Here is a 7,862-nt window from a genome sequence, read left to right on the forward strand (position 1 = left end):
ATTATATTAATTGTTAAAGATTGTAATATTGGGTAATATTGTTTGCGGTTGTCGACTTCCTTGGTTCAATTTTCATTGTACAAGTTGGATAATGCAACACGCTGCGCTGAATAGCATCAATGAAACAAGATTACAGTGAAATACCCGTTAAACTGGCATGTTTTATTATACAACATGAACTACTGCACATTAAATATACTTCATACCTGGACCGTACACTTCTCCCACTGTTGTCATTTTCTAATCATGAACTGCCGATTCACCTCTGTCAGAAATTGCCGGTTAAACCTGAGCAGCATAAAGACGGCGTCACCACCATAACCCCCCCTCCCCCACAACGCCCTCGTCCTCCACCATCTCACTTCCACTGTAGACGGCGATTCGGACCCACTTCCTCCTCGTCATCATCATCATCAGCCAAGCTTAAGCTGTCCCTTTTAGCCAATGAGAGGACTGCTTGCTTTACCTGGGCCAAAACCTCCAGCCAATCAGCAGGGAGCAGCTTGTGATGTGAATTTGGTTTCAACGACAGCACTTTTCATATTAATTTGCCAACAGATGGGAGGCTCCGATTAATGCGTTTCTATTGTTTCCGCTGATCTGGATCATGCTAAGCTAAGTTTATCAATTTAAGCTAATCAGGATTGTCATCTTTTTCTCTTAAATGTTTCTGATTCTTCTGCTCATTCGTGTTAGAATTCCCCATGATGCTCCTGTGAAACATCATGCTGTAACAAACCGTGTTCATATCATCTCCGTGTGTGAGAATATAAACAGTCAAAGTTAACTTGAGCTCAAAAAGTCAAATTAGAACATAGACTATGTTTGATCCAAAGTCTTACGTCACATTAACATTCCTGAGCGCTAACGCATCATTCTAAATCAAGAGGAAGGAAAGAAGCAAAAAGATGTTGGCACTAAAGTAGTGCACAAAAGCAGCTTCAACATTAAATGGTTATTAATCGTAAACATCGTTGAGTATATATAGAAATCCACACTGATGCATTTTTATATCATCTTATTCTTGTACCTCTTTTCAGTTTTTGGGTCCAAAAGTCTGCTCGTTAATCCTGGAGACATTAATAAAACATTGCGATTCAAAAGTGGTGGCCTATAATGCAGAAAGCACAGAGCTACATTCTATATATCTGACATCTTTTCTTTCCGAGCCAGTGTGTGTAATGGGGATAAATGTGAACGGATTTCTGTTTTTAATGTATATAAAAGGTGTTTCATAGTAGTATGTAAACAAAGACTGATTTGATCTGGCAGTTCATTATTTAGTCAGTTCCTTCTTCTCTCCATCAGTCAACAGGGGATTCTGATCTGCTACATTTGTTTTTGTCCCTTTTTTTTTTTTAATCTAAAAACAAATCAACAGGAAACTTCATGTTTTTACCATATATTGCTCTTAATCTGCATCTGTGTACCTTCAGGAATTTCAGTCGCAGCTGGAAATAGCCAATCCATTTTTTTTGTGACATGTTAAACTGTCAATCATACAACAAAGCAGGTGGAATTCTTTTGTACGCCTTGCAAATCACTGTCTTCCTTAGGAGTGAAAAAGAAGGAAAGATTTAAGAGTTTTGTAGCTTAATCCTGCAGCATAATTCATTTTTGTTTGTGTGAATAATTTTTTCTCTTTTGAGAGGCTTTGTATCTTTTGTGTGCTTGTGTTTTGTATATTTGTATATTTTAGTTGATTTATGTCTGTACAAGACAGAGGCAAGTGTGGGTGTTTCTTTGATTGATATACAGTAAGGGTAGAAAAGCAAGGAAAGACCCTTTCACAAACACACAAACACACCTTTCAAACCTCCTTGATATAATAATAATGCCAGGATTAATAACAATGTCTTTAGCAGACAAGGCCAACTACTGGCCTGGGGCCACATTTGGACCTCTGAACACACAGAAAGGGAACAAAATGACAGAAAAAAAACACACAAAATAACTGAAAAATAAAATCTGCATATAAAATTTGAGAAAATACACAAAATGACAGCAAAAATGCACAGAATGACCCCCAAAAAAAAAAAATTCAACAAAAAAATTACACATGACACCATAAACACACTAAATGACAGCAAAAAGACACAAAAAAAAACAACAAAAACAACCAAAAATTATGGGAAATAAAATGACAGCAAAAATGCACAAGATGACTCCAAAAACCCCATGGGAAATTATCTTTAAAAAAGCACAAAAATTACATCAAAAACACACACAAAAAAAAAAAGACCCCAAAACAACCCACATTGAAAACGATAGAAAATATGCAAAATGGCAGCAAAAATGCACAAAATGACTCCAAACACACACAAAATTAAAGCAAAAATACAGAAAAGCAAAACAAAAACATCCAAAATAAGTCTAAATATATGTAAAATGACCACAAAAATAGACACAACCCTTTGTTAATCCCTGTGTTAATGGTTGGATTGGTCGTTAATCCCTGCTGTGATAGCAGTTGCCCATCTCTGGCATTTAGTAGAAGGAAAAACAGGGAATGAATTGTTCCTCTATGTCAGTAGGTGATACCTAAGCTGATCATGTCTTTACAGTTGAATGTTACGATGAATGTAATCATGAATCCATCCATACAGCCATTTTCCAACCTGCTTACACCTTTTCCTGGTCGCAGGTGTTTGCTGGTGCTTAACTCCAGCTGTCATTGGATGTTATAGGCTGGGATATAATCCTGAATTAAATAAAAATATACTGTAAATGAAATAACTTTTTGATGTTGACCTAATGTCTAAATGTAATTGTAAAATAAGACGTTTTAACTTATTTACTTTTGATACAAGAAATGTCGTTTTTGTTTAAAAGTTGTTTTTTTTTTTCATGCTTACAACCATTGAAAGTTGAACATATTGAATTAAAAGATTACAATTGTGACCAGTGAATGAAGTCCAGATGTAAAAAATCTGAAACTACAAAGCCGTGGAGTCCACGTGACAACAAGAGTGTGTTTAAACTTAAATGTCATGCCTTAAAACATGTACAACTGTTTAAAGGAAATGATTTATCAATTGGGCAATTGTCCTCTGACTTTACCAGTGTCACAGCACCAGTTACCTTAGTGGAAATAAAAGTAGGTGTGTTAAATGGAAGGGTTTATCACATTCATATTAACACATGTGTAAAAGGCCTTCCAGCTCCATAACAAAATAAATGATTAAAAATAACCAAAGCACACTATACAACTCTAATCTCAGAGAAATAAGACGTTTAGCCCTGCAGAGAAACCCACGTAAACAGATACCAGCACAATCCTTGTGCTGTCACTCTTTCCCCCCTCACTCACTTCTAATTTAGCCCACTCCTGTCAGCAGGAATTAGCTCTATTTGTGTTGTCATGCTCTGTACGGTAAACAATGCACTTCCCACTTCAAAAGAAAACTTTTCCTATAATCCTTTAATTGATAATCCTGCTTCTGACTCGGCCTGGTTTGGTACACATAACAAAGCTGTGTCTCATGGTTCCTTCTCTTGTTCTTCTCTCATACACTGACTATAGAGTTGTTTTTATCATGAGGGAACATCATTATTTATTATTGAGAGCTAAACACTTAATAATAACCATCATCTATAAATGGTAAATAATGGTAAATATAGTTAATTAACTTTTATTTCATAGTTATTTCCTGTTAACAAACAATGAAATGATAGTTAATAATGTTTTTTAATGATATGTAGTGCTATAATTGATGTTATATGAACAGTTTATTGATGCACACATTATAACACATACAATTTATAAAGTGTTTGTTAATGACTAACAAAGGATTAATAAACCTTAATTATGGTTCATAAAACATCTATAGACATTACAGAGACTCATAGTCCAGATATTTGTTCATGGTTTATAGATGTTTTGTGAACCATCTGTTATCATTATTTGTGTGGTTTTTATAAAGTTGGAACTGAAGGTTATAATCCCTTACTAATGCTTTATAAAGCATCTATAAACATGTTTTAAATTCATACTTTACTCATGGTTAATAGTTGGTTTATAAACCATCTACAATCATTATTTGGATTGTTATTATACAGTTGGAACAGATGTTTATAATACTTTGTAAATGGTGTCTATAGAGCATTAGATGAATTGATGTTTATAAAACTTTAACAATTGCTTTATGCATGCTTTATATAACGTTTAAATATATGTTAATGACTATCATTAAGTTGCAACTAATTCTTGTAATATTTCAAACTAATTATATATCATAACCAGGTGATCTGGGTTAAGGTTTGTTATAAATGTTACGAGAATTAGTTGCAACTTTATCATATTCATTAACATAAATCTAAGCAGTTTGTCTAAAACAATTGTTAAAGTTTTATAAACATCAATTCAACTTAATAATGACCATCCAACTAATGTTTATGGATGCTCTACATAGTATTTATTTACATTTACAAAGTATTATAAACAATTGTTACAACTTTACAATCCAGATAATGATTGTAGACCGTTTATAAACCATGAGTAAAGTATTAATTATCAATCTAAAACATGTTTATAGATGCTTTATAAAGCATTAGTAAGGGATTATAATCTTTATAATAACATCCAAATAATGATAATAAAAGCTTCATAAAACATTTATAAACCATTAACAAACATCTGGTCCATGTGTCTGTAATGTTTATAGATGTTTTATAAACCATAATAAAGGTTTATTAATCCTTTGTTAATCATTTACAAACACTTTATAAAGTGTATAATATGTTTGAAATGTATAGCATTACAAATCATTAAAAAAAACATTATTAACTATCATTTCATTGCTAACAGTAAATAACTATTAACTAAAGGCTAATTAACTATCTATTTACCATTATTTACCCTTTATAGATGATGTTTATTATAAAGTGTTACCAGATTAATTCTAGGTCTTTCTAAGTGTTGTTCCTTGTTAACATATATTTCCTCTGACAATAAAAAAAACCATATGTATACTTGGGTAATGATATGAATCTTTAAAATGACTGTACGGGTTACTACTGTATGGATTGATGATATATTGTTGGCAAAACTGAACCGTAAACCTCCTCTCTTGTAGATGACATCATGTAACTTAGCTTTTCTACTGTATTCTTAAAGAAACCAACCTAAAATAATAATAAAAAAGGTTTATTCATCTTTCTACTCATAAATAAATCAATAAATGTAAAGAGTGTACACTCAATATATATATATATATATATATATATATATATATATATATATATATATAGTCTCATTCTCCTTTGTGACAACTCTTACTAAACGCCCATCATCTTTACTCAACCTTACACGAGCAGGGAGTCAGTGAAGGGACGATGGATGGAGTTAGTGCATCAAAGCTGTGGGAGCTTTCAAATGTAGTGGGCTTTGATGTTAATGCTAAACTGCATTACAGAATCCAAGCTAGCAGGACCCTTTATTCATTCATTAATTTATTTATTTAGAGACGTGCCTGTTTCCTTTACAGAGAACATGACAAGAAACATACTTCACTATTTCCACGTATTTTAAGTTCAGGGGCCAAATACGGACAATATTGTTCTTTAATAAGCTGCAAAGGTGGGGAATCAAACAATTCTAACATTTGTGATACTTTGCATTTCCATGTATAAATGATATAAAAGTATGCAGTATCCAAGTATTTAATTTGTGGAAATTTTGTCAAATAATTTCTGGATTGAGCAGGATTTTGGAAAAAAATTAGGTTTCTTTCAAAAATGTGTGAGTAAAAATGATTTCTGCCAATCCCTGTAAATATCATAGTTTCATTGAATTTGTGACAACTTAAAATCCAAATAAAACTGTTGAAATGTGGGTTTTTTCAAATGTATTATTATTATTATTATAACTATTATTATTATTATTTTGCATGGATGCCAATATAATGTTTGGATATGATACAGTTATTCAAAATTACTCCCAATTTTTGCTTAATTTCATTCAATAATTCCCATGAAAAGTTTCATTTTTTTAAATATTGCCAAAATTCCTGAGCTTAAGTTCCCGTAGAAGTTTGCCAGATATTTTACGCACCTTTGCAATCTGACTGAGATATCCACAACATCATCATTTGGTCATTTACACAATGATTCATGTTTATTCTCAGTCATTTTTCATTTCCCCTGCGGGCCGATTTGGATGTTTTAAAGGGCTGGATTTGGCCCCCGGGCCTTGAGTTTGACACAATAACTCTTCTTCTCATCCAATCAGAGCTGTTCTTCAGTTGGAACCAAATAATCTACATTTTTCCTTTTATTTTAGTTCTATGCTGCCTAAAGTCCACATTGACTCTTTTCCTTCAAATTCAAATCTAAATCCAAAGTTTAAACATATAAACTCATTTCTTGTTTCTTCAACTTTGACTAACCACTCTACAGCTGCAGACTGCCCCCTGGTGGAACTTTAGAAATACTGCAACAACAACAAAAAAAAAACAGAAAAAGAAACCGATTTATGTCAAAGTCGTTGTATAATCCACCAAATATCATTAGTAATAATTATTTATTACAATGACTGCTAAAAGTCATTATTTTAGAAAAGGAAAAGCATTTGTATTTCACTGTGTGGAATTAGATTGTGGAACAGTTTGTCAATGGAAATTAAAGAGTGTACAAATGTGAAAAAAAAATAAAAGAAAATGTCATGTAATGTTTATTTTTGTGTATTTAATCTAAATCATATGAAGATATGACAAAATTAATTTATTAACAGCAGCAATGGCTGGAAAACAGGATTATGTAAATGGATTATTTGTAATGTAGGAAAAGGGGTGGGACTAATAAGTTTATACTTTCATTTATTCCCTTTCGAACACAAATAATGTGTATGCAGTAATACATGTAGTTGTTTTGTTTTTGTTGTTTTTTTTTTTTACCTAAAGGGAAGCCATCTGCATCAAATACTTTGTTTATTGTAATATTGTGTTTTGTATTATTGCATTTGTTCGAAATAACACCAAATATCTGTGTGTGCTACAGGATGCTATACATTCACAGTCACCCAATTTAAAATAACTAGGAATGTAATAAATCAAACTCATGTTGTTTTACAAAACTATCTATTTACTTTAGTTTATTCAATTGTAACAAAACTCCAAACACGTGTCACAGTATAAACATTTCAAACTGATTTCCAGCCTATTTTTACAAAACTAAACTTTGCAACTTCATTCAAAATATACAGTATATGAACGGAGTTATGATTCACAGGTCAACCAAAACATTAGAGATACCTGAATGTGCTTTTTTAGTGCTGAATAATTCTTTAAGCTCAAACCAAGAACACTGAAAGTGTTCTGTGGTATCTGGCTTCAATATATTGGTGGACGCTAATTCTGATGCCGTAAAGATGGAAAGTGAAGTAAGTGAAGTTCTCACCTATAGACTTAAGAATCATAAAGTCAGTGATTCAAACTGGTTGTTGTGATTCTTGCAAAACAGACTTCCTCATCAATATATATATATATATATATATATATATACAGTATATATTACTAATTTCTGGACTCGTAGCTAAGTGTTCGCAGTAGCCTTTGATAGTAGCTAATCCCTTTTATTTTGGGTTAGTGTGTGCATGAATACACACAGTACTATACAGGTACGGTGATAAAGCCCTGTATAACACAAGTCTTTTTAACATTTAGGGGAAGGGAAAAATAAAATAAAAAAATCAACTAATTCCTCCCTGCAGCTACAGCTGTTAAGTTTGTCTTTCTGTACTTTAAATTAAAGGGCCTTGTTATCAGCATCTGAGGGATATTTCACTCCTTTTAGCGCTTACATTTACCAGTTTACCTCATGTTGAGAATTGCATTACATCCCGCTGTTTCCATTTGGCATGTAAT

The sequence above is a fragment of the Gouania willdenowi genome, chromosome 10 (assembly GCF_900634775.1).
Source record: "Gouania willdenowi chromosome 10, fGouWil2.1, whole genome shotgun sequence".
Taxonomy (NCBI): domain Eukaryota; kingdom Metazoa; phylum Chordata; class Actinopteri; order Blenniiformes; family Gobiesocidae; genus Gouania; species Gouania willdenowi.